Here is an 18,404-nt window from a genome sequence, read left to right on the forward strand (position 1 = left end):
GACTCAGGAAGGCAGCACAGCAGCTGCGAATCATCTCCCCAGCCAGAGGGGCCGGGAACATCAGTGCATTGCTTTGAAATGAGCCCTGAACCCCGCAGGGCTCCCGACTCGGGTCTCTCCCTGAGGGGCAGATTCCCAGCCACAGGGGAATGTTCTTTGCTTTGCCACCCCCCTTTCCGAGTCGAGACTGACCCGTGTCTGGATTCTCTCTCAGCAGCCGAGGGGCTGACGAGTGAGGCCGAGGAGAATCCCGAACAGGACGGTCCGGAGCCAGCAGAACTCTATGGGACGCTACCGGGAAGTTCCCAGAGTCCTCAGCGGGGAGCGGCCTGCGAGCGTCAGGAGGCGGAGAGACCGGGTGAGTCCGCGCCGTACGGGGCGGATTTAAGGGGCCCCCACGGGACCGTGGCCCAGCCCAGAGCCTCCCTGGGAGACAGACTCTTCACCTGCCCCGAGTGCGGGAAGGGCTTCGGCCAGAGCGCGCACCTCCTCCGGCACCAGACTGTGCACACGGGGGAGCGGCCCTACAGGTGCCCCGAGTGCGGGAAGGGCTTCAGCCAGAGCTCGGACCTGACCACGCACCGGCGCGTCCACACGGGCGAGGAGCCCTACGCCTGTGCCGAGTGCGGCAAGCGCTTCGCCCAGAGCTCCAACCTGATCCGGCACCAGCGCACCCACACGGCCGAGACCCCCTACCGCTGCCCCGACTGCGGCAAGCGCTTCCGCCGCACCTCCCACCTGGTCATGCACCGGCGCGTCCACACCGGGGAGCGGCCCTACCGCTGCCCCGACTGCGGCAAGCGCTTCAGCCACAGCTCCCACCTGCACCGGCACCGGCGGGTCCACACGGGGGAGCGGCCCCACCGGTGCCCCGAGTGCGGGAAGGGCTTTGGCGTCAAGTCCACCCTGGTGACGCACCGGCGGGTCCACACGGCCGAGCGGCCCTTCGCCTGCGCCGAGTGCGGCCGGGCCTTCGCCCAGAGCTCCACCCTCAACCGGCACCGGCGGGTCCACGCGGCCGAGCGGCCCTTCCGCTGCCCCGAGTGCGGCAAGCGCTTCCTCCAGAGCTCCAACCTGGTCACCCACCTCATTCTGCACACGGGCGAGCGCCCCTTCCACTGCCCCCGCTGCCAGAAAACCTTCAGCCAGAGCTCCAACCTCAGCCGCCACCAGAGGACCCACGCCGGGCCCCGAGCCTGCCCGTGCCCCGAGTGCGGGGAGAGCGTCCCGCGCGGCACCGGCCTCTCCGCCCACCAGAGACCCCACGCGGGGCAGGAGACCCCCTCGCCGCCCTGCTAGGCCCGGCTGGTCCCCGCCCACCAGAGACCCCACGCGGGGCAAGAGACCCCCCTCGCCGCCCTGCTAGGCCCGGCTGGTCCCCGCCCACCAGAGACCCCACGCGGGGCAAGAGACCCCCCTCGCCGCCCTGCTAGGCCCGGCTGGTCCCCGCCCACCAGAGACCCCACGCGGGGCAGGAGACCCCCTCGCCGCCCTGCTAGGCCCGGCTGGTCCCCGCCCACCAGAGACCCCACGCGGGGCAGGAGACCCCCTCGCCGCCCTGCTAGGCCCGGCTGGTCCCCCGGTACCCGCCCACCAGAGACCCCACGCGGGGCAGGAGACCCCCTCGCCGCCCTGCTAGGCCCGGCTGGTCCCCCGGTACCCGCCCACCAGAGACCCCACGCGGGGCAGGAGACCCCCTCGCCGCCCTGCTAGGCCCGGCAGGTCCCCCTGGTCCCCGCCCACCAGAGACCCCACGCGGGGCAGGAGACCCCCTCGCCGCCCTGCTAGAGCCAGCCAGAGTGAGGGGTGCTCTCCCCTATTCCCTCGCACCTCTCCCAAGTATCCGGCCACCCCATCCCTGCTAGCAGCTGATCAGACCCCTCCTCTGGCTCTGCCAAGCCCAGGCAGCCCAGATCCGTTCCTCCTCATGGCTGGGCCCGGAACCTGGCACCTCCCTCTGATTCCCCAGCCATGGAAAACACAGGGGCTGCATCCTGCCCGGCTGAAGTCGTGTCCTGGGAGGCGCTGCCCTCTCCCTTTGGTGCTCCCCAGGGAGCTGGGTGCTGGGGTGGCTCGCATGTAATGGGCTGTGCCGGGGCTTGGCTGGCAGGACGGAGAGCCAGTCCCACTCGCTCTCATTTCTCCGTGTCTCCCCAAGGAGCGTGGCACTGTGCACCCTGTCAGTGGTACCCCGGAGCCCTTGTCAGGAGCTCCCTGCCGCCTGGGGGACTTGGCAAGTGCTGTCACCCCCTTCCCGGCTGTATTTAACAAGCTGTATTTATGATGAGGCATTCCATTCTAGCTCAATGGATAAAAGGCCGATGACATCGTCCTGCGATGGCCGAGGCCACCCGACCGGGCCAGGAGTCTAGCCAGGTCTCTCCTGCCCATCCCTTTGCCTCATTTCTCCTCTTCCCCCTCCCCAGAGAGTTCAGTGCTGGATGGACCCTGCAAGTGATCAATAAACCATGTAGAAAAGACCAGGAGTCGCTGCGTCGGGAAGCTCCAGGGTTTCTGTCGGCTGAGGGTGAGAGTCACGGACCGAAAGTGAGAGGCTGAGAGGGGTGTGTTTGGGGGGACCATGAGTCCCTGATCCCTGCAATGTGGGGAGGTAGGGGCAGGCAGGGAGTGTGGGAGGACGGAGGTACAGGGCTAGGGCCCGCAGGGTTTGTTTCTCAGACCTGGATGTCGAGGCTGTGAATGCTTTGCATTGGGGAGGGATGGGAGGCACCTGATGAGTGTCCGATGGAATTGTACTGATGCCAGAGGGATGAAACAGGTGCCCCCAGGATGGGAGGGGGCGTCTCCTGATTGCTGGGACCCTGAGCAGGGCTGAGGTGTCGTCCCCTCCCCAACTGGACCTGTAGCCAGGCCAAGCCTGTCACTGATGGGAGGGGAAGAAGAGGGGCCCAGCAGCCCCAGCTGGTCCCTTCCGCCCTGGCAGGGATGGCAGAGACAGTCTGTCACCCCCACAAGCAGAGCTGGAAACTCCGGGGGGATCAAAGCCTCTGCCAGGATTGGAAAAGATGACACCGTCTGTGTTGCTGGTGGATGAGGGGTTAATGCAGCAGTGCCCAGTGGCTGCAGCGTGTGGGGCTAGCAGTGCCTGATATGGGGCTAGCAGTGCCGGATTGCAAAGGCTGGGGAGAGGCCCAGGACCGGCAGAGGGGTCAGCTCTGGTTCGGTGGCATTCACAGGCAAAAGTCTGGAAATGGCAGAAGATAGTGACATGGCTCAGACCAGTGCGGTGTGGGGCTGTGGCCTGAAACGCCCGGCAAGGCGAGCCGCTGGGGAAGGCTGCGTGAGGAGTGAAGGCGCGTCTGTCTTCCAGGTCACGGGCCTACGGGCAAGGCCTTTAGATGCAGAGGGTCACAGGCAAAGCACATGTATATGGAGACTGATGGAGTCCAAGGCCAGACGGGACCACTGTGATCATCCGGCTGACCCCCTGGATAGCACAGGCCAGAGACCGGCCCTACGATCAATAATGGGGCAGATCTCGGAGAAAACCAGCCAGCTGTGATTTAAACATGGTCAGGGGTGGAGAGTCGACCCCAGCCATCGGTAAATTGTTCCAATGGTTAGTTACCCTCACTGGTAAAAATGTACACCTCGCTCCCGGTCTGACCGTCTCCAGATAGGAAGCGCACCTTGCCGAAAAAGAAGAAACTGTCCTCTTAGTATTGAAATCACAGAGAAACCAGCAACATTTCCATTGGAGCGCACAGAAATGGGACGGAGGCTAGTGCGGAGTGTAAGACGTTACCACGTTAGATGTCTCTGTAGTCCAAACACACGCCACAATTCAAGTCAGCGTGCAAGTTTTCTCGTCTATGTCCCACATCTAAAACAGAAGTGAGGTTTGGCAGTTAGAGGGTAGCTTTGCTCTCTCACCGATAGTGTCACGTTACAAGGGAGAGATCTGAGACTGTCTCTCTCTGGCAATTCTCACTCACCCTGCGGAGACCAGATGGCTGCAGGAGGGAGTAAGAAACCGGGCAGAGCAGAACAAGTGATGTAACGAAGTTGCTAGTTCTCAGTAGCACTTCAAGTTAGGAGCTGAGTTTAAATAAGACAACGCAGAACTGAACCATTAAACAAGGAATTGTTACAGAGCTCTCCCAACAGGCAGGGCAGCTCCCGATGGCGGAAAATACCCAGCAAGACAATTGTGAGCTTGCGGTTAGTTCTTTAAGCAACAGCAAAATAGCTGCAGTAATTTGGTCCCTGTTAGATCAGCCTATCCCACCAAACATGCAAATGTTATTTCTGTGCAATTACAGAGCTCTCCCGGTGAGAAACAAACACAGGGATTTAGCCACCAGCACTTCGTTGCAGGGCGTTCCATTTAACCCTGTAACTCCGTCCAGATTCTTAGGAGAAGATTTCAATGCTTAAGGCTATTTCAGGGCTCTATCCCCCCCACGTTTAGAGTGATTTTGCTTGGCATTTCTTTGGAACCAGGATATTTTACTGGTATCTGTGGACGTTGTTAAGTTTAAGAATTTCAATGCAAAGATCCAAGACATTTCTGGGACACAAATCTGAACTAGGAGGGAGATCAGGGTTCTGGAAGATGTGTGCTTTACAGGGCCAAAGTCTGGCTTCCTTCAAAGCACAGAAATTCCCTGTGGAACCGTCGCAGTGAGCACGGCCTGTTCAATCGTCCCATCCTTTGGTGCAAAGGGGGATGGTTCTCTCCCCTTCCTTTTGGTGTCCGGAGTCTCCTGGCGTGATGGTGGGGATGGGGATTTATTATTGTATTTTTACGTAGCTAGGTTTGGCTTGTCAGACAAGCACTTTCTTTCCTCGGGTTTTGTGTATTTGGGACTTCGGACCTCTAAGGTTCCAAAACCCAGGTTCTTGTCCATAAAGGACTTTTAGTTAAAAGAGACTCCCTCTTGGGAGAGCAAAGTTCCTGACCTTTGCGTGCGTAGGAGGGCTCTTCGCCAGTCGGGAGCGAGATGCCCGGGCTTTTCAGACCTCAGGGGCTTTAGATGAAGGCTGCTCTCGGGGGAAGAGAGTCGGGTCTCTTCGCGGACAGATCCAACAAACTGGGATTTTGCAACATTTTTGTATATAGTTATTTTCCTATTCAGTTGTATTGAGGGGCTAGCTCGGTTCCAAAAACTGATCAATTTATTGTGTCAATCATCAGCCATTGGGCAGGCCCGGATTTTGGGGTAGATTCAGTTGCAAATTGTAAATTTGTCCAACAGTGTCACTGCATGTTTCTTACCCGTCCAGCTGGCCTGCTGGATCCAGAAATACCCACCTTTCCAGGGCGCCCAGCCTCCCTGGGAATTCCTTAGTGGCTTCTTCAGCACTGTTGATTCAAATGTACACTGGCCGAGTCGTTTAAATGTCGTTTGGCTCGACTTTCTGTTGTTACTTCCTGGGCCATTTCAGCATAGCAAGAAAGCTTCTGCTGTAACGTGGTAATTATTTTCTGGGAGTTTTGCTACATTGCAGAGTTTCATGGTTTGTTCTTTTTTCTGCTGGTTCTTAACTTTAATTTGAGGAGAGTTCATTCCATCTTTCTCTTATGAATAAGAAGTTTTCCCCAATTTGATTCTAATTTTAAACAACTTCTAGGTTTATTATCAAAACAATCTCCTAATTCCCAGTAACTAAAATATTCTGGCTATCCCAGGCATTATCCTAAGTAACTTAAAACATTAGTAAAATAAGCAAAAATTCTATTTCTAACTCATAATATGGTGTAATATCACATGTATAATGAAAATGCCAATTCCTGTATAGACCATCTCTAGACCAGTAGTGTGTAAGATACACTTCCACAGTAATTCTCATACTAATACCAAAAACTGTTTCTAAGCTAATAAAAAAAAACTAATTACAAACCAAAATTATAACAAATGTAGTTATATGTATTGAGGCAAATTGTAGGATTTTGTTACAAAAAAAGAATTGAGAGTTGTTACCTTGAGAATTAAATTCTAATTTAAATCTGGGAACCTTGGTGTGAACTTGGACATTAATTCACTCCTTGGCGTACATCTCAAAGCGTTTACATTACAAGAAGGGCACCGGGGTCAGGTTTAGTGTAGAGATGAGAGATCTCCCCAGCACGAAGGGAGTCTGGTGTAATAGCTGTGACCTCATCTCTCCTGGACAGTGGTGCCTCGTACGGCCGAGTCTTAGCTACTAGGAGTGTGTTTAACGCGACACAAGACTTACACTATGGCCTTCGTTTGTAAATTTCCATGCAACTTTTCAGAGAACGATGAACATAGTTGGTTTAAAACGAAACCTGACGGGAGCCCGTGATCAAATTACATCTTATGCCCGATTTGCTCGATGCTTTAGCCCAGGATCGTGACTTCTGCGTAGGAGCTGTCCAAGCACAAGGACAAGGGTGGGTGAGTAAATGACTCTCTTGAATACTGGAGTGTGGGGTGTCCGTTTGCCATCTAGTCTCACTACTGTATGCCGCCTTCAGACGGAAGTGATTCAATCCCTGGCTCCAGAGGGGGCTCTGGCTCAGGAAGGAGGAGGGGAAAGGCAGTAACACAGTCTTTACGACAGTGCAGGTTCAGGGAAAGGTGATTCTGCCCTTTAGCGTGGTCTGGGCCTGGTTTCACGCCAGCTGGTCCATTAGACCATTGCTGTAGGGCTGCTAATTAAAGGAATATCAACACTGGGTATTCAGGGGTCAGATTTAACCCTCTAGGCCTGACAAGGAGAAAAACCAGCTGTTGGCTGACTCTGGGGCAGGCGAGAGGAGCGGTTTGGGGGGGGGGGGTGGGAGGGCTGGAACCCAGACACTGGTGGGCCAGGGGTGCCTGTGGGAATCAATGCACAGCCCCAAGGAGGAGGGCTGGGGGATCCCTTACTGGGGGATGGTGCTATGGGAGCAGGCAGGAGGTGGCCCGTGGGAAAGACTCCGCGGAGAGGCCAGGGGCTGCGGGGGCACAGACAGGGCTCCCTGGCTCAGAGGGGCCTGGGAACCCAGAGCTAGGGGGGAGTTGGGAACCCCAAGAGGGAAGGGTCTAGGCTGGAAGGGCTAATGGAGTACTCAGCAGCGAATGCCTTATTGGGGGAACTGGCACGGGACTGAGAGCAAGGTGCCAGCAGGGCCGCACTGTGCCAGAGGCCCATCTACCCCGGTATCCCGTCTCTGCTTGTGGCCAATGCCAGCTGCTCCAGGTGTAGGATGCCCCCTTGTGGACAATTGTGGAATAACCTGTTTCTGGGGGTCAGTTTTTAAAAAAACCACTCGGGGTTGGATGCTCTCCTTAGCCATAGGAGCGTCCAGTCCTGCTAAGCTCTTTATGTCAGCTGCATCTTGTGGCAATGAGTTCCACAGGCCAGTTGTGCACTGCATTGAAACAACAGCCTTTCCCTGGTGTTTTATGGCCTGCTCTCAGTGACTCTTGATAACCTAGTGCAACTATCCGGTGGTTCTGGGTTTGGGCAGCAAATACACAGAACCGGATCCCTGACTGAGCGACCCCGGTAACCCCTTGAGCTTCATCCGTAATGCGCCCTGGAGTTCTCTTGTTTGGCCCCCCGCCGACAGATCCTTCACCCCGGGATTAACTCCATGGCTGAATTGCTTCTGCCTGCCACCAGGAGTCAGTAATGAGCCCAGGTCCAGGCAAGCCACTGAAATGACTTTGTAGTGGTGTGTTTCTGGCACACGAACTTAGCACAAAGGCGGGTGGGGAATAGGATCAGGTCATAACCTCAGGAGACTCAGGTTCTATTCCCAGCCCTGCCACTGGGTGAATGTGGACAAGGCATTTGCCATCTCTGTGCCTCAGTGTCCCCTGCCGCAGTTACTGTCCTGACTGTGTACATTGCCAGCTCCTTGGGGTAGGGCCTGTCTGTCCAGCGCCTGGCACCGGGGCCCTGGGCCGGGATTGGCTGGCAGGCACTATTGTAATGCACAGGATGGAGGTTTCTGCAACGTTATCTACAGACGTTGTCTACAGAACCTGTCTGCTAGTTACAGACGAGAGTCCGAAGCTTGTACCCTGAAAATAAAGGCTTGTTTCATCGCCATGGCTACTTGTTATTTAAATGCCTCAAATCCGGGGCCCAGTCCTGCAGCCCCTGGGCCCAGTCGTGCAGCCCCTGGGTGGTTCTCAGCCCCTCCACACGGCTTGTCATCCACAGATCTCCAAGCTCTTTACAGAGGAGAGCATTGTCATCCTTCTCCTACAGAGGGAAAACTGAGGCAGGGAGAAGGGACAGGACGAGCCCAGCTCCCTGTGCAGTGAGCCTCTCTCAGAACTGTGCAAAGGCCACTTAATTTTAATCCCCTTTCCCTAGCTGGATGCCCCAGCCCCCAGCAGCTCTGCCCCCCGAATTTCACTGACCGGCCCAGCTGGGCTGCCCTCCACACAGGGTGATCGGACTGGGGGTGTCTCTGTGCCTCCTGGAGTGACGTCTCCCCTCAGCCAGTCCCTGCCGGGGGGCAGGGGAGTAATACAGCTTAGTCGGTTCTCAGGTCTCTTTGGGGCTGGGGGAGGAGGGATTCTCACTGCCCCAGTGAACACGAAAACAGAGAGGGCCGAGCTCAGGGAGCTGCTCTTGGGGGTCTTCTCTCCGTGAGGGTCTGGGGAGCTTCATCCCACAGCACAGACGGTGGATCGGGCGCTGTGGAGAGGGATGGGAGATTGGGGGTGATGAACGGGCAAAGTGCGCTGCTGAATGGGACCATCGGGGGAGTCACTCACCTGGAGAGACTGGGAGTGAGTCCAGTGCAGAGACCCCAGCATCTCTCCACCGGGCTGCAGGGTCTGGGACAAGGGGGGGTCCCGTCACTGGTGCAGGCTGCCTGAAATGGGGGTGCTGGGTGGCAGGGGCCCCTCCCACTGTGTTGACCTGTAGGCTAAGGGCCCCCTAATATTCCAGGACACAGGCTGGGTAAAATCAAAGGCTAAGCTAGCTCCGTGGACTGCAACACGATAGAACGGCCGGGGGGTGAGAGTGAATGGGGGAAAGATCCAAAGGCGGGCTGGGGTTTGTACCTGCAAGTTCAGATCTGGTTCACCCTGAGGCAGGGACGGGAGCTGGCCGGGGCCGGCTGGGCCCAGACACGCCTTTCCCCCAAGGTCTGGGGGGTCGGATGTGGGGGTCGGTGCAGGCTGGTGCCCAGCTGTGGGTATGGGTTCCAGACCGTCTTGCCCTCCAGCATGAGACCTGGGCGGCCGGCAGCACGGGGGGGTTCCCGCAGCACAGACACGACGGGGAGGCTACAGCCCTGACTCCCCCGCTGGGCTGGGGGCGAGGGATGCGAACCCCCCCCCCATGCCAATGGAGCGAGGCTGAGCCTGGAGCGGGTCTGCGAGGGGCTCAGGAAACACTTGGAGGACGGGGAGGAGAAGCTGCAGCGGAGAGGTGAGGGGGGCCGGGAACCCAGGGGACACTCATCTCATTTTAGACCCCCCCACGCCCCGCACTCTGCCTGCAGCCTGCCCTTCCTCCCACCCCTTTGGGGACACCCCTGCCCCTGTGATCCTCTGGGCTCCTCACTCTGGGTCTGTGTCACTGTGTGGGGTGAGGCCGGGGGGTGGTTGCTGGCTGGGGTACTGTGACGAAGTGGGACTGTTCTTAATGTTTCCTCTGAATAGTGTGGGGGTGCCTCAGTTTCCCCTAGGCAGTTCTTAAGTATCTAGGGGGTGGAGTAAGGGTGTATGATCATTGCAGAGCCCTAGAGGGCAGGTGTGTGCAGGAGTCTGGACACAGAGAATGGCCGACACCCTGTTTCCTGGCAACTGATGGCCTGGGCCCTTCCCCCCTGCAAGGTGAGAGCTGAAGGGTTGGAGAACAAAGGAATCAGGTGACCACCTGGCCCGGGAAAGGAACAAAGCCCAGAGGAGGAGGGGCTGGAGGGGGTTTTCAGTTTGGGGCTGGCTGGGACATGGAGTGAAGTGCAGACGTGGTTGTCTGGCTCACTGCCCCCCAAAATGGACCCAGCTGAGGGGTCCCGTTCTCTGCACCTGCAAGCTCTGTTTTAGACCATGTTCCTGTCGTCTAATAAACCTTCTGTTTTACTGGCTGGCTGAGAGTCACGTCTGACTGCGAAGTTGGGGTGCAGGACCCTCTGGCTTCCCCAGGAGCCCCGCCTGAGCGGACTCGCTGTGGGAAGCGCACGGAGGGGCAGAGGATGCTGAATGCTCCGAGGTCAGACCCAGGAAGGTGGAAGCTGTGTGAGCTGCGTGTCCTGAAGACAGGCTGCTCACAGAAAGGCGACTGCCCCAGAGTCCTGACTGGCTTCATGGGGAGCAGTTCCAGAGCATCGCCCAGGGACTCCGTGACAACTGGTGGCAGCGGTGGGATGTACTGCACCCCGTGGATGGTGCTTCCTGCAGTAAGTGACTGGGGAGCAGTAACACGAAGGGGGATTGCCGAGGACCAGGCCTGCTGAAGGCTCAGAGAGGAGCGGTTTCGGGGGGCGGTTAACCCCTGGGAGTGTGTGACCAGCGAGAAGGACTGTGCAGTAACAGGGTTCCCCTGGGGATTGCAGCGAGCAGTCCAAGGGGCGGAGGAGTCTGCAGCTCGACCCTGGCAAAGAGGTGGTGACCTCGAGAAGGGCTGACACACTAGGGGTTCTCCCTGGAAACCGTGGGGAGCTGAGAACACACGGGCCTGTGAGTCCACAACAACTTGGGAGGAGCGGAGTGATGGCCTGTCACCGTCTCCTTAAGAAGGACATTGTAACCCTGTGCAGAAAGAGAGGGTTGAGCGTTGGAAAGTTCACCAAAGCAGAGTTAATCGTGCAGCTGGAGGAGGATGACCGCTCTAAGGAACAGATTCCTGACCCCAACTGGGGCTATAGCAGGATCTGGGAGCAGCTGGAGCGGGAGCCAGGCATCGCCAAGACTCCTGTCCCCGACCAGACGAGGGTCTTCACGATCAGGTTCCCCATCGGGGGATCAAGACGGACGGGATTGGAGCTGAGTCTGAGAGAGCAAGAGGACCGTGGGAGACAGCGAGAGCCCGAGAAAGAGCTGCAGAAGCAGCAGCAGCATGAACTGGCGGTGGTGGGGCGGAGAGGCCTAGGGGACCTCCCCGGGGTGAGTGGGGATAGATCCCGGGGGGCCAGTTCCGCAGGGAACCTCGAGACTAAATTGCTGCCCCTGGTTAAGGGGTGTGTGTGTGTGGATGCCACCTCACTGCCTTTGAGCAGGCTGGAGATTTGAACCAGGGGGACCCTGCGGAAAAGCCCCGGTGTCTAGCTCCCTTGCTGGGTCCCAAGGCCATAGACTCCGTCAGCCAGATGGTTGGGGATGTGGACAGGCTCCCACTCCTGACCCCAACCTATATGTCTGTGTGGAGTTTCCTGGGGCCAGGCCCCCCGGACCTCCAGTGGGAGCAGAAGGTGATGGTCAATGGGGAGACATTCTTGGGGTGGCCAAAGGGCATGGGCTGCATAAACCTTCCCACATGCGGCCTGCGAGTTCTATCGACCACCCCTGACCTAAGGGAGGGTGTGAAACTGGAAGGGCCTGGTGTAACTCCTACCAAGGAATGGGAGAGATGCTGGGGCATCCATGGGAACGTTGGTGGCTTCGAACTTCCCCAGGTCACCGGCTAAAGTGACCCCGCTCAGTTCGATCTCGAAGGGGGGAGAGATGTGACGAAGTGGGACTGTTCTTAATGTTTCCTCTGAATAGTGTGGGGGTGCCTCAGTTTCCCCTAGGCAGTTCTTAAGTATCTAGGGGGTGGAGTAAGGGTGTATGATCATTGCAGAGCCCTAGAGGGCAGGTGTGTGCAGGAGTCTGGACACAGAGAATGGCCGACACCCTGTTTCCTGGCAACTGATGGCCTGGGCCCTTCCCCCCTGCAAGGTGAGAGCTGAAGGGTTGGAGAACAAAGGAATCAGGTGACCACCTGGCCCGGGGAAAGGAACAAAGCCCAGAGGAGGAGGGGCTGGAGGGGTTTTCAGTTTGGGGCTGGCTGGGACATGGAGTGAAGTGCAGACGTGGTTGTCTGGCTCACTGCCCCCCAAAATGGACCCAGCTGAGGGGTCCCGTTCTCTGCACCTGCAAGCTCTGTTTTAGACCATGTTCCTGTCGTCTAATAAACCTTCTGTTTTACTGGCTGGCTGAGAGTCACGTCTGACTGCGAAGTTGGGGTGCAGGACCCTCTGGCTTCCCCAGGAGCCCCGCCTGAGCGGACTCGCTGTGGGAAGCGCACGGAGGGGCAGAGGATGCTGAATGCTCCGAGGTCAGACCCAGGAAGGTGGAAGCTGGGTGAGCTGTGTGTCCTGAAGACAGGCTGCTCACAGAAAGGCGACTGCCCCAGAGTCCTGACTGGCTTCATGGGGAGCAGTTCCAGAGCATCGCCCAGGGACTCCGTGACAGGTACGAGGGGGCATTTGGAGGGAAGGGGTGAGCCCGGCCCATGGGTGACCCATAATAGGGGAGGGGGCTTCCGGGATCCCCCTCACCCCCCTGTTCTGTTTCAGATGCGAACCCGGAGCCGGGCGCCCCTCTGGGGCTGGGCACTGGGGTGCCTGTCGCTGTCACTGCCGGGGCCGCCAGCTGGAGACAGACGCGCTCGGGGGGGGCCCGGGATGGGGGATCGTGGACCGGCTGGGCCCTGCGCTGTGCAACTGGCTGAGCCAGAGCTCCTGGGGACAGCTGCGGCCAGGCCAGACCCAGACACGGGGGGCCAGTTCCCCTCCCTCACCCCTGGCTTATCCTAGAGCCCAGGGTGTCCGTCCTGGGGGTAGCCTAGGGGGTTTATGCTCCCTGCTCTCAGGTGCATTACAGAGCAGCTGCAGCCTCACACACTGATGCATTCGCAGCCCCCCAGGGCGGGATCCCCAGTGTAGAGACCCCCTCCCCGCGATGGAACGTGACCAGGGCCCGTTTCGTCAGTGGGTCAGGAACAGGGCATAACATGGGGGCAGGGAGCGTGAGTCCTGCTCTGACCACTAGCCCCCACTCCTCTTCCAGAGCTGCGGAGAGAACCCAGGAGTCCTGGCTCCCAGCCCCTCCCCCCTGCTCTAACCATTACACCACCCTGCCCAGCCAGGTGTTTACCCTGGGGGGGAGGTGCCACCCTCTGTGACACTTTCACTTTCAGTCCCCAGCTGGCAGACGGTACCAGGTGATGGGGCAGCCGCTCGATCGTGGGGCTTTCTCGGCTGGCCCGGCCCTTTCTGGGGCAAAGTCCCCGTCGTGAGGCCCCAAAGTCCCCGGGGCGAGGCCCGGGACAAGGTGCACTCGGAGAGTCGCTCTGTTGGGGATCCCGGTGGGGAGCCAATGTAGGGGGGAGAGTGACCGGGCTCAGCATGGCTGTGCCCCTCCCCCTCCTCCTGCTGGGGGTCTTCGCCATCCCAGGGGGCTGTTGCCGTGAGTATTGGGGTGCTACCCCCCAGCACAGGGGGAGTGGCAGGATCCTGTCCCATTAGGGGCTGCGGTGACCTGCGCTAGGGGGATGGGCCAGGGGCAGGGGGGCTTGTATTGGGGGGAGGGGCTTTGGGGGCTCAAATCCAGACCCCCGCCCAGGGCCCAATTCTGCTCTTGGCCTCCTGGCTGTGAATCAGGAGCGAGCTGCTACCGGGGGGTGTAAAATGAGTGCGAGGCCAGAACCGAGCCCCGGGTGGCTAGCTGGGCACGGGCACCCCCCAACCCCCATAGCCGGGTGTCCTGGGGAAAGAGGGGGTGTCCCGGAGAGGGGTACGGCTGCAGGGAGTGGGGAATCCCTGCCAGTTGTTATGCGGGGGGGGGGCGGTACAGGGAGCAGGGCTGCCTCCCAGCTGGGCTCAGCTCCTGATCCGAAGGAAGTGGGGTCAGAGTCAAACTGCCAAGGTTTAACCCTGTCTGTGTTTGGGTCAGCCCTGCCCCACTTCCTTCCCCACGACGTTAGGCATGTCACGACTTCTGGCCATGCCTCAGTTTCCCCTCCCATCCTCCCCGCTTTGCCCCCTCCCTGTGGGACACTGGATTTTGCGGTGACGGCCTGCCTAGCCCCCCTGTGGTTTCGTGCCCCCATCTGGTGAGCGCCCAGCATGAGGTGGGTGAGGCCGCCAGACAATAATTGCTGCTGTTAATGAGGGCCCTGGTCATGCCATGCGCTGCATGGACCCTGCTCAACTGAGATTGGGGCCCCCGTCACGCTGGGCACTGCATGGACCCCTGGTCCAACAGAGAGTGAGGCCCCATCTACCCCCTCGCAGTGTGGGGCGGGGTCCCGGCTCGCCCTGGCGGCTGGCTGGGGAAAGGGGCTGCTGGCTCTGGGGGGGGTCTCTCCCCCTTGCAGTGTGGGGTGGGGTCCTGGATCTCCTCAGGGCCTGGGATAGGGCGGGAGGCTGCTGGCTGGTGGGAGGGGGGTCTCTCTCCCCTGCAGTGTGGGGTGGGGTGCCGGCTCGCCCTGGGGGCTGGGCTGGGGGCGGCTGGCTGACGGGGGGTCTCTCTCTCTCCCCCCCCAGGCCCGCACTCGCTGCGCTATTTCTACACGGCGGTGTCGGAGCCGGGCCCGGGGCTGCCCCAGTTCACCGTGGTCGGGTACCTGGACGACCAGCTCTTCTTCCATTTCGACAGCGAGGTGAACCAGGCCCAGCCCCGCGCCCCCTGGATCCGGGCCGAGGGGCCCGAATACTGGGAGCGGCAGACCTGGATCGCCCGGGGCTGGCAGGAGGCCTTCAATGGCAACGTCCGCATCGCCATGGAGCGCTACAACCAGAGCCGGGGTGAGGGGCCGGGGGTCGGAGCGTGGGGCCTGGCGGTGACCCCACAGCCCGGGACCGAGGAGGGACCCCAGAGCCCGGGACCGAGGAGGGACTCTGGTCTGTCTCCATCCTCCAGCCCTGGCCCCAGCGGTGACCCCAGTCCCGGGGACGACCCTGTCCCATATCCCTGGTCCTAAGCAGTGACTCCATCCCCCATCCCCAGGTCTGGCAGTGACCCCGTCCCTTGTCCCCATCCCCAGCAGGGACCCCATCTCCGGGCCTAGCCGGGACCCCCATCCCTGTGGTGACCCTGTCACGGAGTCCCTGGGCGATGCTCTGGAACTGCTCCCCATGAAGCCAGTCAGGACTCTGGGGCAGTCGCCTTTCTGTGAGCAGCCTGTCTTCAGGACACACAGCTCACACAGCTTCCACCTTCCTGGGTCTGACCTCGGAGCATTCAGCATCCTCTGCCCCTCCGTGCGCTTCCCCCAGCGAGTCCGCTCAGGCTCCCCAACTCCGCAGTCAGACGTGACTCTCAGCCAGCCAGTAAAACAGAAGGTTTATTAGACGACAGGAACATGGTCTAAAACAGAGCTTGCAGGTGCAGAGAACGGGACCCCTCAGCTGGGTCCATTTTGGGGGGCAGTGAGCCAGACAACCACGTCTGCACTTCACTCCATGTCCCAGCCAGCCCCAAACTGAAAACCCCCTCCAGCCCCTCCTCCTCTGGGCTTTGTTCCTTTCCCGGGCCAGGAGGTCACCTGATTCCTTTGTTCTCGGACCCTTCAGCTCTCACCTTGCAGGGGGGGAAGGGCCCAGGCCATCAGTTGCCAGGAAACAGGGTGTCGGCCATTCTCTGTGTCCAGACTCCTGCACACACATGCCCTCTAGGGCTCTGCAATGATCATACACCCTTACTCCACCCCCTAGATACTTAAGAACTGCCTAGGGGAAACTGAGGCACCCCCACACTATTCAGAGGAAACATTAAGAACAGTCCCACTTCGTCACATCTCTCCCCCCTTCGAGATCGAACTGAGCGGGGTCACTTTAGCCGGTGACCTGGGGAAGTTCGAAGCCACCAACGTTCCCATGGATGCCCCAGCATCTCTCCCATTCCTTGGTAGGAGTTACACCAGGCCCTTCCATTTTCACACCCTCCCTTAGGTCAGGGGTGGTCGATAGCACTCGCAGGCCGCATGTGGGAAGGTTTATGCAGCCCATGCCCTTTGGCCACCCCAAGAATGTCTCCCCATTGACCATCACCTTCTGCTCCCACTGGAGGTCCGAGGGGCCTGGCCCCAGGAAACTCCACACAGACATATAGGTTGGGGTCAGGAGTGGGAGCCTGTCCACATCCCCAACCATCTGGCTGACGGAGTCTATGGCCTTGGGTCCCAGCAAGGGAGCTAGACACCGGGGCTTTTCCGCAGGGTCCCCTTGGTTCAAATCGCCAGCCTGCTCAAAGGCAGTGAGGTGGGCATCCACACACCCCCTCCTTAACCAGGGGCAGCAATTTAGTCTCGAGGTTCCCTGCGGAACTGGCACCCCGGGGTCTATCCCCACTCACCCCGGGGAGGTCCCCTAGGCCTCTCCGCCCCACCACCGCCAGTTCATGCTGCTGCTGCTTCTGCAGCTCTTTCTCGGGCTCTCGCTGTCTCCCACGGTCCTCTTGCTCTCTCAGACTCAGCTCCAATCCCGTCCGTCTCGATCCCCCGATGGGGAACCCGATCGTGAAGACCCCCGTCTGGTCGGGGACAGGAGTCTTGGCGATGCCTGGCTCCCGCTCCAGCTGCTCCCAGATCCTGCTATAGCCCCAGTTGGGGTCAGGAATCTGTTCCTTAGAGCGGTCATCCTCCTCCAGCTGCACGATTAACTCTGCTTTGGTGAACTTTCCAACGCTCAACCCTCTCTTTTTGCACAGGGTGACAATGTCCTTCTTAAGGAGACGGTGACAGGCCGTCACTCCGCTCCTCCCAAGTTGTTGTGGACTCACAGGCCTGTGTGTTCTCAGCTCCCCACGGTTTCCAGGGAGAACCCCTAGTGTGCCAGCCCTTCTCGAGGTCACCACCTCTTTGCCAGGGTCGAGCTGCAGACTCCTCCGCCCCTTGGACTGCTCGCTGCAATCCCCAGGGGAACCCTGTTACTGCACAGTCCTTCTCGCTGGTCACACACTCCCAGAGGTTAACCGCCCCCCAAAACCGCTCCTCTCTGAGCCTTCAGCAGGCCTGGTCCTCGGCAATCCCCCTTCGTGTTACTGCTCCCCAGTCACTTACTGCAGGAAGCGCCATCCACGGGGTGCAGTACATCCCACCGCTGCCACCAGTTGTCACGGAGTCCCTGGGCGATGCTCTGGAACTGGAAGACCCCCGTCTGGTCGGGGACAGGAGTCTTGGCGATGCCTGGCTCCCGCTCCAGCTGCTCCCAGATCCTGCTATAGCCCCAGTTGGAGTCAGGAATCTGTTCCTTAGAGCGGTCATCCTCCTCCAGCTGCACGATTAACTCTGCTTTGGTGAACTTTCCAATGCTCAACCCTCTCTTTTTGCACAGGGTGACAATGTCCTTCTTAAGGAGACGGTGACAGGCCGTCACTCTGCTCCTCCCAAGTTGTTGTGGACTCACAGGCCTGTGTGTTCTCAGCTCCCCACGGTTTCCAGGGAGAACCCCTAGTGTGCCAGCCCTTCTCGAGGTCACCACCTCTTTGCCAGGGTCGAGCTGCAGACTCCTCCGCCCCTTGGACTGCTCGCTGCAATCCCCAGGGGAACCCTGTTACTGCACAGTCCTTCTCGCTGGTCACACACTCCCAGAGGTTAACCGCCCCCCAAAACCGCTCCTCTCTGAGCCTTCAGCAGGCCTGGTCCTCGGCAATCCCCCTTCGTGTTACTGCTCCCCAGTCACTTACTGCAGGAAGCGCCATCCACGGGGTGCAGTACATCCCACCTCTGCCACCAGTTGTCACGGAGTCCCTGGGCGATGCTCTGGAACTGCTCCCCATGAAGCCAGTCAGGACTCTGGGGCAGTCGCCTTTCTGTGAGCAGCCTGTCTTCAGGACACACAGCTCACACAGCTTCCACCTTCCTGGGTCTGACCTCGGAGCATTCAGCATCCTCTGCCCCTCCGTGTGCTTCCCCCAGCGAGTCCGCTCAGGCGGGGCTCCTGGGGAAGCCAGAGGGTCCTGCCCCCCAACTCCGCAGTCAGACGTGACTCTCAGCCAGCCAGTAAAACAGAAGGTTTATTAGACGACAGGAACATGGTCTAAAACAGAGCTTGCAGGTGCAGAGAACGGGACCCCTCAGCTGGGTCCATTCTGGGGGGCAGTGAGCCAGACAACCACGTCTGCCCTTCACTCCATGTCCCAGCCAGCCCCAAACTGAAAACCCCCTCCAGCCCCTCCTCCTCTGGGCTTTGTTCCTTTCCCGGGCCAGGTGGTCACCTGATTCCTTTGTTCTCCAACCCTTCAGCTCTCACCTTGCAGGGGGGGAAGGGCCCAGGCCATCAGTGGCCAGGAAACAGGGTGTCGGCCATTCTCTGTGTCCAGACTCCTGCACACACCTGCCCTCTAGGGCTCTGCAATGATCATACACCCTTACTCCACCCCCTAGATACTTAAGAACTGCCTAGGGGAAACTGAGGCACCCCCCCACTATTCAGAGGAAACATTAAGAACAGTCCCACTTCGTCACAGACCCCGTGCCCAGACCTGGCGGTGACCCCGTCCCTTGTCCCCATCCACAGCAGGGACCCCATCTCC

The 18,404-nt window shown here is 59.5% G+C and overlaps 1 pseudogene; it reads left to right on the top strand.

Moving 5' to 3' along the window:
• Positions 1-18,404, top strand: part of LOC125621130 (class I histocompatibility antigen, F10 alpha chain-like) — a 29,211-nt pseudogene that overhangs the window by 1,672 nt on the left and 9,135 nt on the right.

Source organism: Caretta caretta, chromosome 14 (genome assembly GCF_965140235.1).
Source record: "Caretta caretta isolate rCarCar2 chromosome 14, rCarCar1.hap1, whole genome shotgun sequence".
Classification (NCBI taxonomy): domain Eukaryota; kingdom Metazoa; phylum Chordata; order Testudines; family Cheloniidae; genus Caretta; species Caretta caretta.